Consider the following 20200-nt stretch of genomic DNA (forward strand, 5'->3'; position numbering starts at 1 on the left):
TGAAATGCAACATACTCACTATTTGAAAGTACTTTTCTGCTGCTACATATTAGGGGTGGTCGTGTATACCTAGTTGGCCACTAACAGCATTTAATGGCTGAGATGATGGAGGTCATTGATTTTCATCTACACATATATGTTAATAGTACCTACAAAATTAGCAAGTCTAAATGTAATTTTGTAGCAGCAGCGATTCTTGTGAGCTAAAAGTACAATCCAGGCTCATTCTTTACCAGCTCGATTACTTCAAAAATGGTTTTACAACACTCTGAGCATGTGAACTTAAAGGAGATCAAGACCCCTTCCAAATACCTCAGGAAGAGTCATCAGCGTCACCAAATTCCTACATATTTTCAGTTGGCAGAGAAGGGAAATAAATGGATTATGGAGGAACTGAACAGAACAGGGGCATTTTTACTGCAGAAAGGAGCAGACCTGTCTTCTACACTCAATGCCATTCATATCTTAGGACATTTTTCCATGTGGTAATACACTTGAATGCCAAAAGATTCTTGAGTGGCACTCTTCCTGGCAGATAACCATGGTTGACATACTTTTCAAGGGAAAGGAGCCACAAGTTTACTTATTTATCACATCATGCAGAAGTAGAAAGGATGAAGACTAGGAATCTTCCATGTAATCAAGGAATCCTGCAGGTAAAATAGTTTGTGCATTTAAACTAGTTTGCAGATTATAGGAGGGTTTTGGACATACGCAGAGGACCCTAATGGGCTGCAGTCCATGGGGTCGCTAAGAGTCGGACACGACTGAACGACTTCACTTTCACTTTTCACTTTCATGCATTGGAGGAGGAAATGGCAACCCACTCCAGTGTTCTTGCCTGGAGAATCCCAGGGACGGGGGAGCCTGGTGGGCTGCCGTCTATGGGGTTGCACAGAGTCGGGCATGACTGAAGCAACTTAGCAGCAGCAGCAGGTATGACAAAAGGGAATAGTAAAGAAAGCATTTCTTGGGACTTTCCTGGTGATCCAGTGGTTAAGAATCTGCCTTGCAATGCACAGGACCTAGGTTCGATCCCTGGTGGGGGAACTAGGATCCCATATGCTGTGGTAAGCCTGCGTGTACACGGCAACTACAGAGCCTGTGTCCCACAGCTAGAGAGCCTGCGTGCCACAACAAAAGATCCCACATGATGCAACTAAAACCCAATGCAGCCAAATATTTTTTTAATTGTAGCATTATTTATTTTAATTGTAGGATAATTAGAATACTGTGATGGTTTTTGCTGTACATCAGTATGAATCGACCATAGGCATACATGTGTCCCCTCCCTCCTGAACCCGCCTCCCACCTCCTTCCCCACCCCATCCCTCCAGGTTGTAACAGAGCACCGGCTTTGGGTTCCCTGAAAGTGTTTCTTAGTGAAATTTATATAGAGAGAGAATTGTGTAAAGCTTGAATGATAACTGCTTGATTTTCTCAGCAACATGGTGATTGTCAGGAGTTCAGTAATTGGGTTGAACATGCTGACATAATTAAGGTTTCATAATCATATAGGATATTGTTTTTAAAAGGGCTTGTCATCTCTGTAGTTGGGATATTTCTTATGAGTAAAAACAATTAAAGAACTATACCACTATGTAAATAGGATCATCCCTGTTACCAGTCACGCAAAAGCAGTGAGATGGATCTTCTCCAGATACAGAGGGTATAACTTGAAATTTTCATGAAACTTACTTTGGGAGCCCCTCTAAGAGAGAGAGACATCTTCCAGAGCAGTGGGAACCAGGTACAATGAAGCCATTCTGACTTTGTCCAGGAAAGCTGAATGAGCCTCGTATTATGGGCACATGGTACAGAAGACAAACTTTTATATATATGAGCTCCCCAAGCCAGAGTCCACAGTGACAAGGGCAGTAAGTCACTTGTATTGATTCACCACAAAAACCGCTTCTCACGGGGCAGCTCTATATATTCTTGTGTCAAAAAGGTCAGAAATTTATTTATAGTAGTTCATTCTCCCAAACTACCCAGGGAAGCCAGTTAGTCCTTATTAAAACATTTGTACCCAAACTACAAAATGCTTACTGTCAACAGTAGTCCCAGAGTTTGAAAGCAATAGCCTAAGAATTTTTATTAAATGTTTAGTATAAGACTTAAAATATTTAGAAATTTTTAATGGAATGTTTGCACTCCCACCTACCTGTTGAAATAACTTCAAAATTACTACCAAATCACCGTTGTTGTTGTCTAGTCGCTAAGTCGTGTCCGACTCTTTTAGGACCCCATGGACTGTAGCCTGCCATGTCCCTCTGTCCATGGGATTCTCCAGGAAATAATACTGGAGTGGGTTGCCATTTCCCTCTCCTGGGGATCTTCACAACCCAGGGATCAAACTTGCATTGGACCAAAATCACTGGCTGTCATATGAGAGGCTAGAATAAAGTCTGGATAAGGATTGCCCAGACAATTTTGAAAAAGATTACTCGAAAGGAAATTGTCTCACCAAATAATAAAACTTTAAGCAACTATGATCAAGCCAACATAGAATTGGCAATATAGAATAAGACACATCCATCAATAATCTAGAGCCCAGAGGTGTGGACCCTAGACCCCAAATAGATGAAAAGGTAATATGAAGTGCAACTCCAGTAAGCAGAGATTTTCCCCTGCTCACCCTCCCACACACCCACCAAACCAAAAGATGCCTGTACCCTAATCTCTAGAATCTGTGAATATATATTCTTAACAGGGCAAAAGACATTTTACAGATGGACTTAAGGTTACCTTAAAATAGGGAAATTACCCTGAATTATCCAAGTGGTCCCAGTGTAACCACCTGAGTTCTTAAAAATGAACAAGGAGGACTTCCCTCCATCCCTGGTCAGGCAGCTAAGGTCCCACCTGCCACAGGGTGTGGCCAAAATTTTTTTTTAAAAAGGGAAGCAGAACAAGCAGTTCAAAGGAATGAAATGAAGGGAGAAGGGGGCAGGAGAGATTAGAACCGTGAGGGGCACCCCCCTCACCACTGCTGGCGTCTAAGATGGAGCAGTGGGACCATGACCCAGACAATCCAGGCAGCTTCCAGAAGCTGGGAAGGGCCCCCAGCTGACAGCCATCAAGGGAATGGGGACCTGAAAAGAATTAAATTCTACCAACAACCTGAAGGAGTGAGGAACTGGACTCCCCCTTAGGGTTTGCAGGACGGAACAGAGCTGGCCCTGTGAGTTTAGCCTAGTGACATCTGAGCTGGGCTTCTGACACGCTGCCCGTAAGGTAACAAGTTTACGCATTGGTGGTGGTTTTGTTTTGTTTTTTTCTGGGCGGCATGTGGGATCTCTAATTCCCCATCAGGGATTAAACCCACACCCCTGGCACTGGAAGCACAAAAGTAGTAGGAACTATAGATTATGGATGTTCCAGTATGACAAGCATAAAGAGCTGATTTGCTTAAAGACATCTGCATAGTTGATGTCTGCATCTGCATCTGTCTAACAGAACTAAACTCCTACATCATAACATAAAGAGTATTAATTTTACTAGAATTATAGAAGTGTAAAGATAAACACATGAGAAAATGTAGGAAATAAGGTGTTAGAAAACATAGGAAAATATTTAACCTAAGAGTAAAAGAGACTTTTATAAAGGAAACCTAGAAATTACAAAGGAAAATAAGGATATAACCACGTAAAAAAGTGAAATTTCTGACTTCAAGAAAGCATAGAGAAAATATAATTGCAAGAAAATATATACAGTATTTAAGACCGGTGGCATGTCAGCAAGTCAGGACAAACGAATAAAACGGTCTTAATGCTCAACCCCAAGCACTACAAATAATATGCAAAATAAGATGGTCAACTTCTTTCAGAGAAATGTGAAAAATAATTTTCTATCCATCATATTGAGAAAAAGATTAAAAAAAATTCTGACGGTGGCAAGGATGAGGGTGGAACCAACATTTTCACACATTTACTAATGAAAGTATAAATTGCTACGGTCTTTTAGGAAAGCAACGTGATGGTATCTTTAACAATTTAAATATGTATACCTTGCTGCTGCTACTGCTGCTAAGTCGCTTCAGTCGTGTCCGACTCTGTGCGACCCCATAGACGGTGGCCCACCAGGCTCCCCCGTCCCTGGGATTCTCCAGGCAAGAACACTGGAGTGGGTTGCCATTTCCTTCTCCAATGCATGAAAGGGAAAAGTGAAAGTGAAGTCGCTCTGTTGTGTCTGACTCTTCGCGACCCCATGGTCTGCAGCCTACCAGGCTCCTCCGTCCATGGGATTTTCCAGGCACGAGTACTGGAGTGGGGTGCCATATGTATACCTTAGATTTAGGTATCTGTCCTCCAGAAATAAATTATCTAAATTCAAAGGATATACATGTTTTCTGCAGTAGAAGACCTGAAAATGACTTCACCCTCCATAGCACATAGTTAAATAAATTGAGATACCTCCTTATTGTGAAGTATTAACGTAGTTTTTACAAATAAGAGGTACTTACCTGTTACCCATGATGTGGAGGCGAGGCGAGGGAGTAGGCCAAGGGAAACGCATTATAGAGCAGTGAGTTACAGTCTGATCCCATTCTTACACATTTTGGAGCGGTGTAGGAGAGAAAGACTTCCTTCTCTTCTGGGTTCTTTTGCTGGTTGGATCATTAAATTGACGCAAGACAGATTAAAAAGGAGGAAAACAAATGTCACACAGCTGGGAACTCATACGAACGTGAGACACAAAGAAGTTGACTGACGCAGGCAGCTTTTGTGCCTTTTAAACAAGGAAACAATACGTTTGTGAAGCATTGGTAAGACTGGGTTTGAACCTGGGATAGCAAATCAGTGAAGTAACAAGGTTTGTTCATCCAGCCTTTGGGGCGCTGAATTCCCTGTTTCCGGTGATGAGAGTGCCTTCCACCCTCCTGGTACAGGGAGGCACATGTCACATAGGAAATTTATTTCCTGCTTTCAGGGGGACAAAAGTCAAGTGTCCTTCTTGCACTGACGTCTCTTAAGTAACCTTAATTCGGAATAATCGATGTGCCCAAGTGGCATATTTTGGGGTGGCATGACCTCCTCTTCAGAGGAAAACCCTTAAATATGTATGTATAGATTGATACATGTTTGAAAGCGCATAGAGGAATCTGTGCAAAGTATACATGTGACTCACACAGCCTACTACAGCCAGCACGATTATTTTTGAAATTAAAAAAGGTTTCAAAAATACGATAATGCTAATTTTAAGCTGTTGAGTCTTGAATAGTGTGTGCGTGCTCAGTCATGCCTGACTCTTTGCAACCCTATGGACTGTAGCCCACCAGGTTCCTTTGTCCATGGGGTTTTCCAGGCAAAAATTCTGGAGTGGGTTGCCATTTCCTACTCCGGGATCTTTCTGACTGAGGGACCAAACCTGAGTCTCCTACGCTGTAGGCAGATTCTTTACCACTGAGCCCCTTGGGAAGCCAGTGGACCCAATTCCACCCAAGCTGGTGGAACATTAGTGGACCCAAATTATAAGGCAATTTAAAATAATCCAAACATTAAACTTATAAAATAGAAATAAATTGGCAAGGGGGAGACTTCCCTGGGGGTCCAAGGGTCCAAGGACTTTCAATGCAAGAGACACAGGTTCAATCTCTGGTCGAGGAAGAACCCACGTCCCATGCAAAAACTAAGCCCATGGGCCACAGTTACTGAGCCTGTGCTCTAGAGCCTGCAATCTGCAACTGCTGAAGCCCATGTGCCTAGAGCCCGTGCTTCGCAATAAGAGACGCCACCGCAATGAGAAGCCGGTACACCACAAATACAGAGTCGTACCCCCACTCGCCACAGTTAGAGAAAGCCTGCACACAGCAATGAGCCAGCACAACAAAAAATAAGTAATTTTTTAAAAAGAGCACACCCAACGTAATATTTACCATGTTCACCTTTTAAATAAGATCTATCGGTAAACCACAAGCTGTCAGTGTTATCGAAAAAAGTGAGTGAGTACTGGGGAGGGGGGGTAGCGTTTTTGCCTAATTTGGGGTCAAGATGCTATCCAGTAAGGATCAGGGGGATTTCTGGCAATAGTTACAATGGAACTCAGTCCAGTCTGGAGGTGACTTGGTTCTGGGCTCGTCGTCTATGGCCTTGGTAAGGAAGTCCATGCTATACTAAATTTCTCAGCAAATATAAGGGATCCTTACTAGGAAAATCCTTGTGGCTTATAGTTGAGCCTTATTCTGGAGGACATTGGAAGTTAGGGGCTTAGCATGAGAGTCTGCAGAGGGTATCACTCTAATGGGACAGGTTCTCACAGATTCAGGTGGGGAAGAAGTAGGGACAGTTTTGGGAAAAACCAAAGTTCAGTGAGAGAATTTGAATGAGGAAGAAGAGGGTATGAAGGAGGTGGGGATGGAGACAAAGTATGGGAAAGGGGAGAACGGGGCTTCAAAGGTTTTTTTTTTTCTTTTGTCTTCTTTCAATTGTTGGTTCACATTGATTAATTTAGAAATAGTATTTTGTAAAGAGGCAATTTTAGAGTCTCAGATATGCTTAGAAGCCTCAAGATACCAATTGAAAAGGGTGTCCCATTTGTTTTGTTTCATTTTACAGCTTCAGTCTTCTAATCTGGTTCTAAGAGAAGCAAGTCTGAGGAGGTCAAAAATTCCCATAATGGCAGTTGGAGTTCTAAATTGTTTTTGGTTAAGTTGGTCCAATTAGTTTAAAATGTGCATATGATTTTTTGTTTTTTTGGTTTGGTTTTTTTTAAAAGTCTAGTTGACTTAAAATGTAGTTTTCAGGTGTATAGCAAAGTGATCCAGTTTTTTAGATAGTATGTATATATCATTTTCCAAATCTTTTCCATTAGCGATTATTATAAGATGTTGAATATAGTTTCCTGTGCTATACAGTAGGACCTTGTTTATTTTATAATTGCCTGTATCTGTTAATCCGAGCTCCTAATTTGTCCTTTCCCTAGCCCCTTTTCCCTTTGGTCATGATTAGTTTTCTATAAGTCTGTTTCTGTTTTGTAAATAAGTTCATTTGTATGATTTTTAGATTCCACATATCAGTTGAGTAACTCCGTCGTGTCCAACTCTGCAACCCCATGGGCAATCGCACACCAGGCTACCCTGTCCATCACCAACTCCCGGAGCTTGCTCAAACTCATGTCCATATAAGTGATATAAAAAAATATGTGCAAGTTTTTTAAACATAAAACCTGCTGGGGTCCCAGAAAGAAGACCCTCCTGAGAAAATTTAACAGATTAAGATGCCATTACTCAAATCCAGAGGTTCAAAACGAACGAGCACACACCAGAAAGGGCAAACCTTTAAACAAATCCGAAGTAAAACCAGCGCTCAACTGAAAGGAGGGAGCACGCATCTGAGAGGAGACTTACCAAGAGGAAGAGGTCAACTCACAGAAGCAGAGGGCAGAAAGGGCCTGACTGGGTACCTCCTGTGGTTCCAGGGTTTGTCAATTTCTCAGGGGTTTGTCTCCTTTGGACTCAACTTCTGGTCACCACATAATACTGACCTTTAAAAAACAAGAGTCCGTTGTGGTCCCAGCAAAATGAGTTTATTCATGAACTGCAGAGATTGCAATCAGGATATACAGAACATGGCAAACCATGGGCGAGAACAGATGACAGGGACTTGTTTTTACGGAGGAAAGTGTAACCAAACCAGGGCCTTTTGCCCAATGTGCATGAAGCCAAACACTGAGACGTCGATGTTTGTAGTAAAGAAAGGGTTTACTCATGAGGCAGCCAAGTGAGAAGATGGGAGAATAAGTGTCAAATCTGCCTCCCTGAAGGTGGGGGGTTGGGGGGAGCCTCGAGGTATTTTTGAGTAAAGAGTAGAGAGTTGTCAGAGCTGCAGAGGAAGCAACTGGAAGCAGGAAAGTGAAAAGTTGCTCAGTTGTGTCCGTCTTTTTGCAACCCCATGGACTGTAGCCCGCCAGGCTCCTGCGCCCATGGAATTCTCCAGGCCAAAATACTGGAGTGGATAGCCATTCCCTTCTCCGGGGGATCTTCCCAACCCAGGGATCGAATCCAGGTCTCCTGCATTGCAGGCAGATTCTTTACCATCTGAGCCATCAGAAAAGGTGAGGTACTTGTTCTGTGCAGGTTACATCTGAGTATCAGGCTTCATAGAAAGCATTTCAGAATATGGCAGCTTTCACATGATCTGAGGGCAGGGTTTTTGGCCCCCTGACATCAAAAGGTCATCCACTGGCCATTCACACAGGCCCAGCTGAATGGTCAGTGGTCTCAACCAGTTTGAGTTGGGCAAGAATTAGTTTTTAAAAAACAACTTGCTAAGTCGCTTCAGTCGTGTCCGACTCTGTGCGACCCCAGAGACGACAGCCCACCAGGCTCCCCCGTCCCTGGGATTCTCCAGGCAAGAACACTGGAGTGGGTTGCCATTTCCTTCTCCAAATTGTGACCCATACATCAGAGGTGTTACCTATAGGGGCGGTTGAGAGTCCTGTGACATACTATCTAAGCTACGTGAAGCTTGGAGGGTATGCTATTTTTCCATAGTGGCTACACCAATTTACTTTCCCATCCACAGTGTAGGAGGGGTCTCTTTTCTCCACACCCTCTCCAGGATTTGTTTGTAGACTTTTTCACGATGGGCCATTCTAACTGATATGAAGTGATACCTCACTTTAGTCATTTTCACTAATAATTAGTGATGTTGAGCATCTTTTCATTTGCCTGTTGGCCACCTGTATGTCTTCTTTGGAGAAATGACTATTTAGGTCTTCTGCCTATTTTTTAAATTGGGTTGTCTGTTTGATATTGAGTTGTAGGAGCTGTTTATATATCTTGGATGTTAACCCCTTATCACTCATATATATTTGCAAATATTTTTTTCCCATTCAGTAGGGTGTCTTTTTGTTAATGATTTCCCTAGCTATGCAAAAGCTTTCAAGTTTAATTAGGTCCCTTTTGTTTATTTTTGCTGTTGTTTCCTTTGCCTTAGGAGACATCCCCCCGAAAATATTGCTACAAGTAATGTCAAAGAGTGTTTTGCCTATGTTCTCTTCTATGAGTCTTATGGTCCTAATCCATTTTGAGTTTATTTTTTATGTATGTTGTGAGGAAATATTCTAATTTCATTCTGTAACATGTAGCTGTCTAGATTTCTCAGCACCACTTATTGAAGAGACTGTCTTTTTCCGTTTGTATATTCTTGCCTCCTGTGCCACAGATTAATCGGCCGTAAGTGTGTGTTTACTTCTGGACTCTGTATTTCGTTCCATTAATCCACGTGTCTCTTTTTGTGCCAGTACCACACTGTTGCGACGACTGCAGCTTTGTCATCAAAAGTCAGGGAGCATGATATTTCCAGCTCTGTTCTTTATCAAGATTTCTCTGGTTATTTGAGGACTTTTGATTACATACAAATTTTAGAATTATTTGTCCTAGTTCTGTGGAAAATGCCATTGATATTTTGATAGAGATTGCATTGAGCCTGTAGATTGCCTCGGGCAGTATGGTCATTTTAACATTTGAATCCTTCCATCTGCAAACACTTGTCTTTCCATCTATATCAGCAATTTCTTTCATCAATGTCTTGTACTGTTTTGAGTACAAAACTTTTACACCCTTTGTTGTTGTTCAGTTGCTAAGTCATGTCCAGTTCTTTGTTACCCCATGGACTGCAGCACGCAAACTCCTCTGTCCTCCACTGTCTCCCAGAGTTTGTTCAAATTCATGTCCATTGAGATGGTGATGCCATCTAACCATCTCCTCCTCTGCCGCCCCTGTCTCCTTTTTTTTTTTTTAATTTATTTACTTTTTATTGAAGGGTAATTGCTTTACAGAATTTTGTTGTTCTCTATCAAACCTCTCCTTTTTTTTGCCTTCAATCTTTCCCAGCATCAGGGTCTTTTCCAGTGAGTCAGCTCTTCGCATCAAGTGGCCAAAATATTGGAGCTTCCTTAGTTAGATTTATTCCTGGATATTTATTCTTTTTGATCAGATGTAAAATGGAGTTATTTTCTTGCTTTCTCCTTCTCATAATTCATTATTAGTGTATAGAAATGCAATAGATCTCATTATATTAATTTTGTATCCTGCAACTTTACTAAATGCATTGATGAACTCTACTAGTTTTTTTGGTGGAAACTTGAGAGTTTTCTATATATAATGTCATCTACAGGTAGTTTTTACTTCTCCCCTTCCAATTTGGATGACTTTCATTTCTTTTTTGTGTCTGATTACTGTGGCCAGGTCTTCCAATACTACATTAAATAGAATTGGCAAGAGTTGGCGTATTTCTCTTGTTCCTGATTTTAAAGGAAGATTTTTCAGCTTTTCACTATTATGATGTTAGCTGTAAGTTTGTCATAAGTGGCCCTTATTATGTTGAGATGTTCTCTGTATACCAACTTTGAGAGTTGCCTTGAACACGTGCATTGAATTTTGTCAGATGCTTTTTTGGCATCTATTGAGGTCATATGGATTTTAAACTGATGACCTTCTTGGGAGACTAAAAAGGACAAGAAAAAGTATCAAACAGCTTTTTTCAAAGCATCATAGCGGTAGAAAAAGCCAAGAGTTTGTCTTCGCAAAGAAATTTAGGTTTTACTAGTTGTGTGCATTTGGCATTGTTTGCCTAGATCTGACTTTCGATGTTTCTCACGTGGAGAGACTCTTACAACCATATTTGTGTGCCTGGCTCCAGGCCCTTCTAAGAATATGCAGTTGTTTTTCTAAGGAGTTTAGAATTGAGACAGAAGCAATCAGATTTTGTGAGTGCAAATAATATATGACTATTATATATATACACTATATATATTATATTATACATATAATATAATATATAATATATATTATATATTATACACTATATATATTATATAGTGTATATATAAATATACACTATATAATATATATTATATTATACTATTATATTATATTAATTAATATACACTAATATAATATATATTATATTATACATATAATATATATAATTAGTATACATATATATTATATTTATATGTTATTATATAATATTAATATAATTGATAAATATTATTACATATAATTTATATATATATATACTATAGTGCTTTCCTCTAATATATGACTTGAGCTGTGGAGCAGCCATTATTCTCTACACGGATGAGGATGTCAAGAAAAAGAAACCATTCTGCACAAGAGAATCGTGGGTGTGTTTCCTGGGCTCCCAGCACTTTACTGATTTGAACTCAATACCGTCCTGGGTCTAGTGGCAAGTCTGCCTTTGGGTTGTGCTAAATATCCCGGGATTCTTTGTTTTCCTCAACTCTTTTTTATTTTTTAATTTTTATTGTTCCTTTACAATGTTGTGTTACTTTCTGCTGTGCAACAAAATGAATCAGTCATATGAATATATACATTCCTTCCCTTTTGGACTTCCTTCCCATTTAGGTCACCGCAGAGCACTGGGTAGAGTTCCCTGTGCTCTACAGTAGGGTCTCATTAGTTACCTGTTTTATATATAGTGTCGGTCATGTATATGTCAACCCCAATCTCCCAGTTCCTCCTACCCACCTCCTTCCCGCCTTCGTGTCCATATATTTGTTCTCTATGTCTATGTCTCTATATCTACTCTGCAAATAAGATTTCCTGTACTATTTTTCTAGATCCCATATATATGCATTAATATAAATAACCCTCCTTGCCCCTCCCCTTTTTTCCTTTACAAAATTAAGCCTCAGTTGGTTTGTGACTCACAAGCAGAGAGTCTGCTAAGAATGTGTTAGCAGTTACCTGATCTCACTGTTTCAGTGTCTGTGTTTATGAAATGAGGCTCAGAATATCTTCCTCATTGACTGGCGATGAGCTCTGTACTACCCCCCTGCTCTGGGGCAGAAGGTCGAGCATGGCTCCTGGGACTGTTACCTAATCTCCACCCAGAAGCCCAGGCATCCACAGATAACTTGTCCGGATTGGCGAGGAAATGGTAAGGTGCCTTTCAGTGATTTCAACATCTGGACAGGTGTTTTCAAAAAACTTCTTTCCTTTCTAAGATTAGTCTTCCTGGGTCTTTTAGAACAAACTTTTCGAATAATGAAGACAGAACTTTTGCTTCCTGGATTTAAAACAAACCAATAGTCAAGACCATATGCTGAGGCCATAGTGGCAAGCGGGGCACACTCTTGCCCTCAAGGAGCACACAGGCAATAAAGGAGATGACAATAGTCGTCTTTTATCTGTGGTTTTGCATTCTGCCATTTCAAGTACCTGCAGTCAACTGCATTTCAAAAATATTAAATGGAAAATTCTAGAACTGAACAACTCATAAGTTATGAACTGCTTGTTGTTTTGAGTCATGTGGTGAAATTTCACATCAGCTCCGTCCCACCCAGAACATGAATCATACCTCTGTCTACATATCCACCACCCGTTAGTCACTTAGTAGCCAGCTCTGTTATCAGTTGTGTTCAAGTGACCCTTACTTGACTTAATAATGACTCCAGAGTGCACGAGGATGAGGATGGCAATGTGTGCCAAAGAGAAGCCAGACAGTGTTTCCTTCATGTGAAAATGTGAAAGTTCTCAACTTAATAAGAAAAAGAAAGAATATCATATGGTGAGGGTGCTGAGATTTATGTTAAGAATAAATCAGTCCTTGACGTTGTGTAAAAGGAAAAAAGAAATTCCTTCTAGATTTACTGTGCCATCTCAAACTGCAAAAGTCACGGCCGTAGCACGTAAGTGGTTAAGACAGAAAAGGCGTTAAATCCATGCAATAAGATATTTTGAAAGACAGACTACATTCACATAACCTTTATTACAGTATATTTTTATAATTGTTCTACTTTGCTTCTTTTTTTAATCCAGATTTTATTCAGATTTCCTCAGTTTTCCCCTGATGTCCTTTATCTTTTCCAGGATACATTACATTTATTTGTCATGACTCCTTAGGTGCTTCTTGGCCCTGACGGTTTCTCACACTTTGCTTGTTTTTTTTGGGGGGTGGGGGTGGGGGGGGTTGTTGTTTTGTTTTTTGTTTTTAATTTTTTGGATGCATCATGCAACATGTGGGATCTTAGTTCCCCAACCAGGGATCAAGCCTGTAGCCCCCTGCATTGGAAGCACAGTCAACCACTGAACCGCCAAGGAAGTCCCTTTTGTTGTTAACCTCTTACAGTACCTAATTTATACATTAAAATTCATCATAGTATGTATGGGGTTTGGTACTATTTGAGGCTTCACTTAAGTATCCCCCTCAGGTAAGGGGTGCTCAGTTGATCAGTCATGTCTGACTCTTTGTGACCCCACGGACTAGCCCGCAGGTTACATGGGATTCTGTTCCTGGGCTTCTCCAGGCAAGAATACTAGAATGAGTAGCCATTCCCTTCTCCAGCGGATCTTCCCGACCCAGAGATCGAACCCGTGTCTCCTGCACTGCAGGTGGATTCTTCACTGTCTGAGCTACCAGGGAAGCCCTTGTGTCTTATGTATAGATTGCCTCAATAGAGCATTTACATAGGAAAGCGAGTTGGAAGTGTTCCTGGAGCAGAGGCTGGGGCTTCTAGAATCATCCTTGCCCTGATCCTCCCTAGTATCTCTCAGGAGCTGTGTCTCCAGAACAAAGCAGGGTCTGGGGCACAGAGCCTGTGGTTGGTCATGGGTCACCAGGGGCTGCCCTGGCTTGCCTCATAAGGGGAGAGGTGGCGGGGAATTTTGGAACATTCTGCTGCCAGAGCCTTGGTTACCACATCACTCTTAACTAAGTCCAAGCTTCCCAAACCTGAACAGCTTCCAAGAAAAATAAACTGCCCGAAGGGAGCTGTTGTAAAAATTTCAGGTTCACTGAAATGTGCATCTATGGGTGACAAAAGCTTTGGGGATTTTCTTGAGAAAGCCTGTCCCCATGAGAGTCGATGCCCCCACAAGGAGAATAGCAACTGGTGTCAGGGCCCCAGAACCTCAGCTCCCTCCTTCCTGCTGCTTCCCCAGGAGGGAGGTGGGACTACAGACTGGGTGGAAGGGATCCTGGGGTCAGAAGGCAGGTTCCAGCACTGCCAACCTCCAGTCTTAGCAACCGCTCGCTTCCCATGAGGGACTCTCAGTTGCCCCCTCTTGTGGATGGGGGTTAGAACTGCCACACTACCTTTCATGAGAAACTGTTACATGAAAGTCATTTTGAATTGGTACCTGTTGCTAACAATTTATGGGCCCTTTATAACCTCTGCCCAACTTGTCCCCAGAGCTTTCCCAGTGGCTCAGCGGTAAAGAACCCACCTGCCATGCAAGAGATGTGGCAGGAGTCGGGGATTCGATTCCTGGGTTGGGAAGATTCCCCTGGAGAAGGAAATGGCAACCCACTCCAGTGTTCTTGCCTGGAGAATCCCCTGGACAGAGGAGCCTGGTGGGCTACAGTCCATGGGGTCGCAAAAGAGTCAGACACGACTTAGGGACTAAAAACAACAAGAACTTGTCCCCACAGAGCTCACAGGGAATTAAAAACGTGTGGCAATGACACAGTGCCGAGATGGACCTTCCATCCCAGTCCCTGAGGAATCCACTGGGCTGGTGAACACTGTGTCCCTGGAGAAGCCCCCCTCCCCTCGCCCCAACTTGGTCCTCAGGCCACCTGCAAAACCACCTTTATGCTGAACATCCTTTTTTATGACCGGTCTTCATTCTAACCCCAACCTCCCGGAAGTCCTGTGATGGGACAGGGACTGGAAACCAAGGATCATATAAGGTCACAGAGATCACAGGCTTATTTGAGGAAAAGATAAAAAGGGACCCTAAAGAAGGAATGTGGTACTTCCCTGGTGGTCCGGTGGTTAAGGCTTCACCGTCCAATGCAGTGGGTTCGATCCCTGATCAGGGAACTAAGATCTCATGGTCCTCGTGGCCAAAAAACAGAACATAAAACAGAAATAATATTGTAACAAATTCAGTAAAGACTTTAGAAATGGCCCACATCAAAAAAATTAATAAAAAAATATAAAATTTAAAACAATGTGATGTCCTGAGGGAACTGTCTTCCCAGTCAGAGACCACACCTGTGAGCCCGGACACCTGAGGTCAGAGCAGAATGTCCTACCCAGACAAGCACTAAAGAGGAAAAAGACCTCGATGTTTTGTTTTGTTTTTTTGCAAGGAAGCTCCCTGCCCTTTGACCTTTGTCACCCTAATTGTCTCTGGATGCAGGTTACTCCTAGAACTCAATGCAAACAGCCCTAACCTTTTCACATGAAATGATCCATAAATATATTTCATAAGCAGCCCCTCAAACCACCCTGGAAAGAAAAACTCAGGCACACATGGAAAAGTGCATGACACCTCAAGTCAGATGAGGCTGAATTTCCATGAAACACGCTCCCAGTGAGAGGGAAGTTAAGGATGCCAGACATTTCTAAATCTCATGCAATTATATTTCACATGAAATGGGTCTCCCATGGGAAAAGGGACAGGGAGCAGCTATGTTGCCAGGAGCTCTGCTGCCGCTGCTCAGTAGCTCAATCGTGTCCAACTCTGCGACACCATGGCCTGTAGCCCACCAGACTCCTCTGTCCATGGGACTTCCCAGGCAAGAATACTGGAGTGGGTTGCCATTTCCTCCCCAAGGGGATCTGCCTAGTCCAGGGACTGAACCCACATCTCTTGTGCATTGGAGGCAGGCAGATTCTTTTACCACTGGTGCCACCTACAGTCATGCCCTGTAACTTTGCCTCTATTTTATAGTGCTTTGTTGTTCAGTCACTAAGTCAATCTAACTCTTTTTGACCCCATAGACTGCAGCATGCTGGGCTTCCCTGTCCTTCACCATCTCCTGGAGTTTGCTCAAACTCACATCCACTGAGTCAGTGATCTTATCCAACCATCTCATCCTCTGTCATCCCCTTCTCCTTCTGCCTTCAATCTTTCCCAGCATCAGGGTCTTTTCCAATGAGTCAGCTCTTCGCATCAGGTGGCCAGCATATTAGAGTTTCAGCATCAGTCCTTCTAATCAATATTCAGGGTTGATTTCCTTTAGGATTGACTTATCTCCTTGCTGTCCAAAGGACTCTCAAGAGTCTTCTCCAACACACAGTTTGAAAGCATCAGTTCTTTAGTGCTCAACCTTCTTTATGGTCCAGCTCTCACATCTGTACATGACTACTGAATAGCTTTGACTATGTGGACCTTTGTCAGCAAAATGATGTCTCTGCTTCTTAATACACTGTCTAGGTTTGTCATAGCTTGTCTTCCAAAGAGCAAACATCTTTTAATTTCATGGTGGCAGTCACTGTCTGCAGTGATTTTGGAGCCCAAGGAAATAGTCTGTTGCTGTTTCCATTTTTTTCCCATCTATTTGCCATGAAGTGATGGGACAGGATGCCATGACTTTTGTTTCTTGAATGTTGAGTTTTAAGCCAGCTTTTTCACTCTCCTCTTTCACCTTCATCAGGAAAATAACCCACCATCAGCTTCAGGAATGTTAATTTTCTCTGCACTGCATATCAGAAGTATAATTTTTTAAAGGAATTATAAATTTCTGGTGCATGTAGTAACATTAACTTCATGTTTAATATCACAAAAGCTAAAGTATGGATCAAACAGACCTGGTTCTATCACTTAATAGCATGAAGCCTCCAGAAGTTTCCTTAACCTCTCTGAGCCCTGGTTTCATCATTTATTAAAAGATGGAGTTCTTATTTTTGGACAGAACTCTCAATTAAAGACCTATTTTATAGTCTCTATTTCTGCCTTGATATGATTATTATTATCAAGGTTACTTGCCTATCATGGAATCAGGTCTGAGACTGAATGGGCCATCCAATAATAACCAGACAGCAGGCACCAGGCACATCTCATTTCTTAGTGTGTTCTGGGAATGAGTAAGATTGACTTGAGCATTATAAAGTCTGTATCTATCCCTTGACAATGAGATGTGATACAATGATGTGTTTTTATATATACAGTAGGGCTTCCCTGGTAGCTCAGACGGTAAAGAATCTGCCTGCAATGCGGGAGACCTGGGTTCAGTCCCTAGGTCGGGAAGATCCCCTGGAGAAGTGAATGGCAACCCACTCCAGTATTCTTGCCTGGAAAATCCCATGGACAGAGGAGCCTGGCCAGCTACAGTCCATGGGGTTACAAAGAGTCGGACACAACTAACATTTTGACTTTCAGTCACCCCTTACCTGAGTAGGGGATACATCCCAAGACCCCCAGTGGATACCTGAGACCTGGAATAATACCAACCCCATACGCACTATGATGAAGTTTAATTTATAAATTAGGTATTGTAGGAGATTAACAATAATTATTAATAAAGTAAAACAATTATAAAAATGTAAGTGAATGTGAATGTGTCTGACTTTCAAAATATAAGATTCTAGTGTGTCTCTCTGTATGTGTGTGTACACACATATAATACATGTCATATCTTCTTTATCTGTTGATGAACATGTAGATTTTTTTTCATATCTTGGCTATAGTAAATAATGCCACCATGAACATAGAAGTGCATTTTTCTTTACAAATTGATGTTAATGTATCCCTTGGCTGATATGAATAAGTGGTACAGCTGGATCATATGGTGGTTCTATTCTTAATATTTTTGAGGAATCTCCATACTGTTTTCCATAATGACTGCACCAATTTACATTCCCATCGACACTGCATGCAGATTCCCTTTTCTCCACCTCCTTACCAATACTGATTTCTTGCCTTTTTAAGAGTATCCATTTTAACAGGCATGAGGTGATATCTCACTGGGGTTTTGACTTGCATTTACCTAATAACTAGTGATATTGAACGTCATTCATGTACCTGTTGGCCATCTATATATCATCTCTGGAAAAAATGTCTGTTCAGCTTCTCTGCCCGTTTTTTAATCAAGTTGTTTATTTTTTCTCATTGATTTGTATGAGTTCTTTATATATTTTGAATGTTAACCTCCTACCAGATAATATTGGGCTTCCCTGATGGCTCAGACAGTAAAGAATCTGCCTTCAATGCAGAAGACCAGGCTCTGATCCCTGGGTTGCAAAGATCTCCTGGAGAAGGGAACGGCTACTCACTCCAGTATTCTTGCCTGGAGAATCCCATGGACAGAGGAGTCTGGCAGGCTACAGTCCATGGGTTCACGAAAACTTGAACATGACTGAGCGATAACACTTCACTTTCATATGATATTGGGTTGGCAAAAAAATTCATTTGGCTTTCTGTAAAATGGCCAAATGGACTTTTTGGACAACCCAGTATATCATTTGCAGATATCTTGTCTCATTCTACAGGCTGTTTTTTGTTTTATTGATGGCTTCCTTTGCTATGCAAAGCTTTTTAATTTTGTATAATCTCATTTGTTTATTTTTGCTCTTGATTCCCTTGCCTGAGAAGACATATCTAAAAAGATACTTAAAACCATTATCAAAGAATGTATTGCTTATGTTTTCTTCTAGAGTTTTAAGATTTCAGGTCTTCCATTCAAGTCTTTAGGCAATTATAAGTTGATCTTTGTGTACGGTGTCAGATAATGGTGTAGTTTTATTTTTTTGCATATGACTGACCCGTTTTCCCAAAACCATTTAGTGAAGAGACTATCCTTTCTCCATTGTATGTTCTTTGCTCTCCTGTTAAATATTAGTGCCCATATATGCATGGGTTATGGCTTTTCCTGTGGTCATGTATGGATGTGAGAGTTGGACTGTGAAGAGGGCTGAGCACCAAAGAATTGATGCTTTTTGAACTGTGGTGTTGGAGAAGACTCTTGAGAGTCCCTTGGACTGCAAGGAGATCCGACCAGTCCATTCTAAAGGAGATCGATCCTGGGTGTTCTTTGAAAGGCATGATGCTAAAGCTGAAACTCCAGTACTTTGGCCACCTCATGCGAAGAGTTGACTCATTGGAAACGACTGTGATGCTGGGAGGGATTGGGGCAGGAGGAGAAGGGGATGACAGAGGATGAGATGGCTGGATGGCATCACTGACTCGATGGACGTGAGTTTGAGTGAACTCTGGGAGTTGGTGATGGACAGGGAGGCCTGGCGTGCTGTGATTCATGGAGTCGCAAAGAGTCAGACACGACTGAGCGGCTGAACTGAACTGATGCATGGGTTTATTTCTGGGTTCTCAGTTCTGTTCCCTTGATCTATGTATCTATTTTTTCTGCCAATTCCATGCTGTTTTGGTTACTGTGCCTTTGTAATATAGATTGAAATCAGGAAGTGATTTGTCCTCAGGATGACTTTATTTGTTTGGGGTCTTTTGTGGTTCCACGTACATTTTAGAATTTTTTGCTCTATTTCTGTGAAAAATGTCCTTGAGATATTGATGGTGAATGTATTGAATCTGTAGATTATAAAAATGTCCATATCACCTAAGGCAACGTTCATTCTTCTAATCCAAGAGCACAGGTATCTTTCCATTTATTTGCATCTTCTTTAATGTCTTTTAACAATGCCTTATAGTTTTCAGTATACAAGTCTTTTAACTCCTTGGTTAAGTTTATTCCTAGGTTCCTTTTTTTGTAAATGAAAGTGTTAATTTCTCCTTCTGGTAGCTCCCTGTTAATGTATAGAAATGCAATATATTTTTCTATGTTGATTTTTTACCCTGTGACTATACTATATTTGCTTATTTTTTCTAACAGACTTCCAATGGAGTCTTTAGGGTTTTCTATACATAAAATCATGTAATCCTCAAACAGTAACAGTTTTACTTCTTTTCCAATTTGGATGCCCCCCTCCACATTTTTGACTAATTGCTTTGGGTAGAAATTCCAACATACGTTGAATAAGAATGGCAAGAGTGAACATTCTTTTCTTGTTTCTGATTTTAGAGGGATAGCATTCAGTTTTTCACCACTGAATATGATGTTAGCTGTGGGTTTGTCATATGTAGCCTTCATTATGTTGATGTACATTCCTTCTATACCTACTTTATTGAGAGTTTTTAAATCATAAACTGGTGTTGAATCTTGTCAAATGTTTTTCTGCATCTACTGAGATAATCATATGGTTTTTATCCTTCATTTTGTATATGCTCTGTAGCATATTGATTTTGCAGATGTTGGAGTATCCTTGCATCTCTGTGATAAATCCCACTTGATTATGATATGTGATTTGGTTTGCTAATATCTTGTTGAGGATTTTTCTATCTGTGTTCGTTAGAAATATTGGCCTGTAATTTTCTTTTTTTGTGTTGTCCTCGTCTGGTTTTGGTATTAAGGTGACGTTGGCCTCATAAAATAAGTTAAGAAGTGTTTTCTCCCCTTCAGTTTTCTGGAGGAGTTTGAGAAGGCAT

Source organism: Bubalus bubalis, chromosome 24 (genome assembly GCF_019923935.1).
Source record: "Bubalus bubalis isolate 160015118507 breed Murrah chromosome 24, NDDB_SH_1, whole genome shotgun sequence".
In the NCBI taxonomy this organism is placed as follows: Eukaryota; Metazoa; Chordata; class Mammalia; order Artiodactyla; family Bovidae; genus Bubalus; species Bubalus bubalis.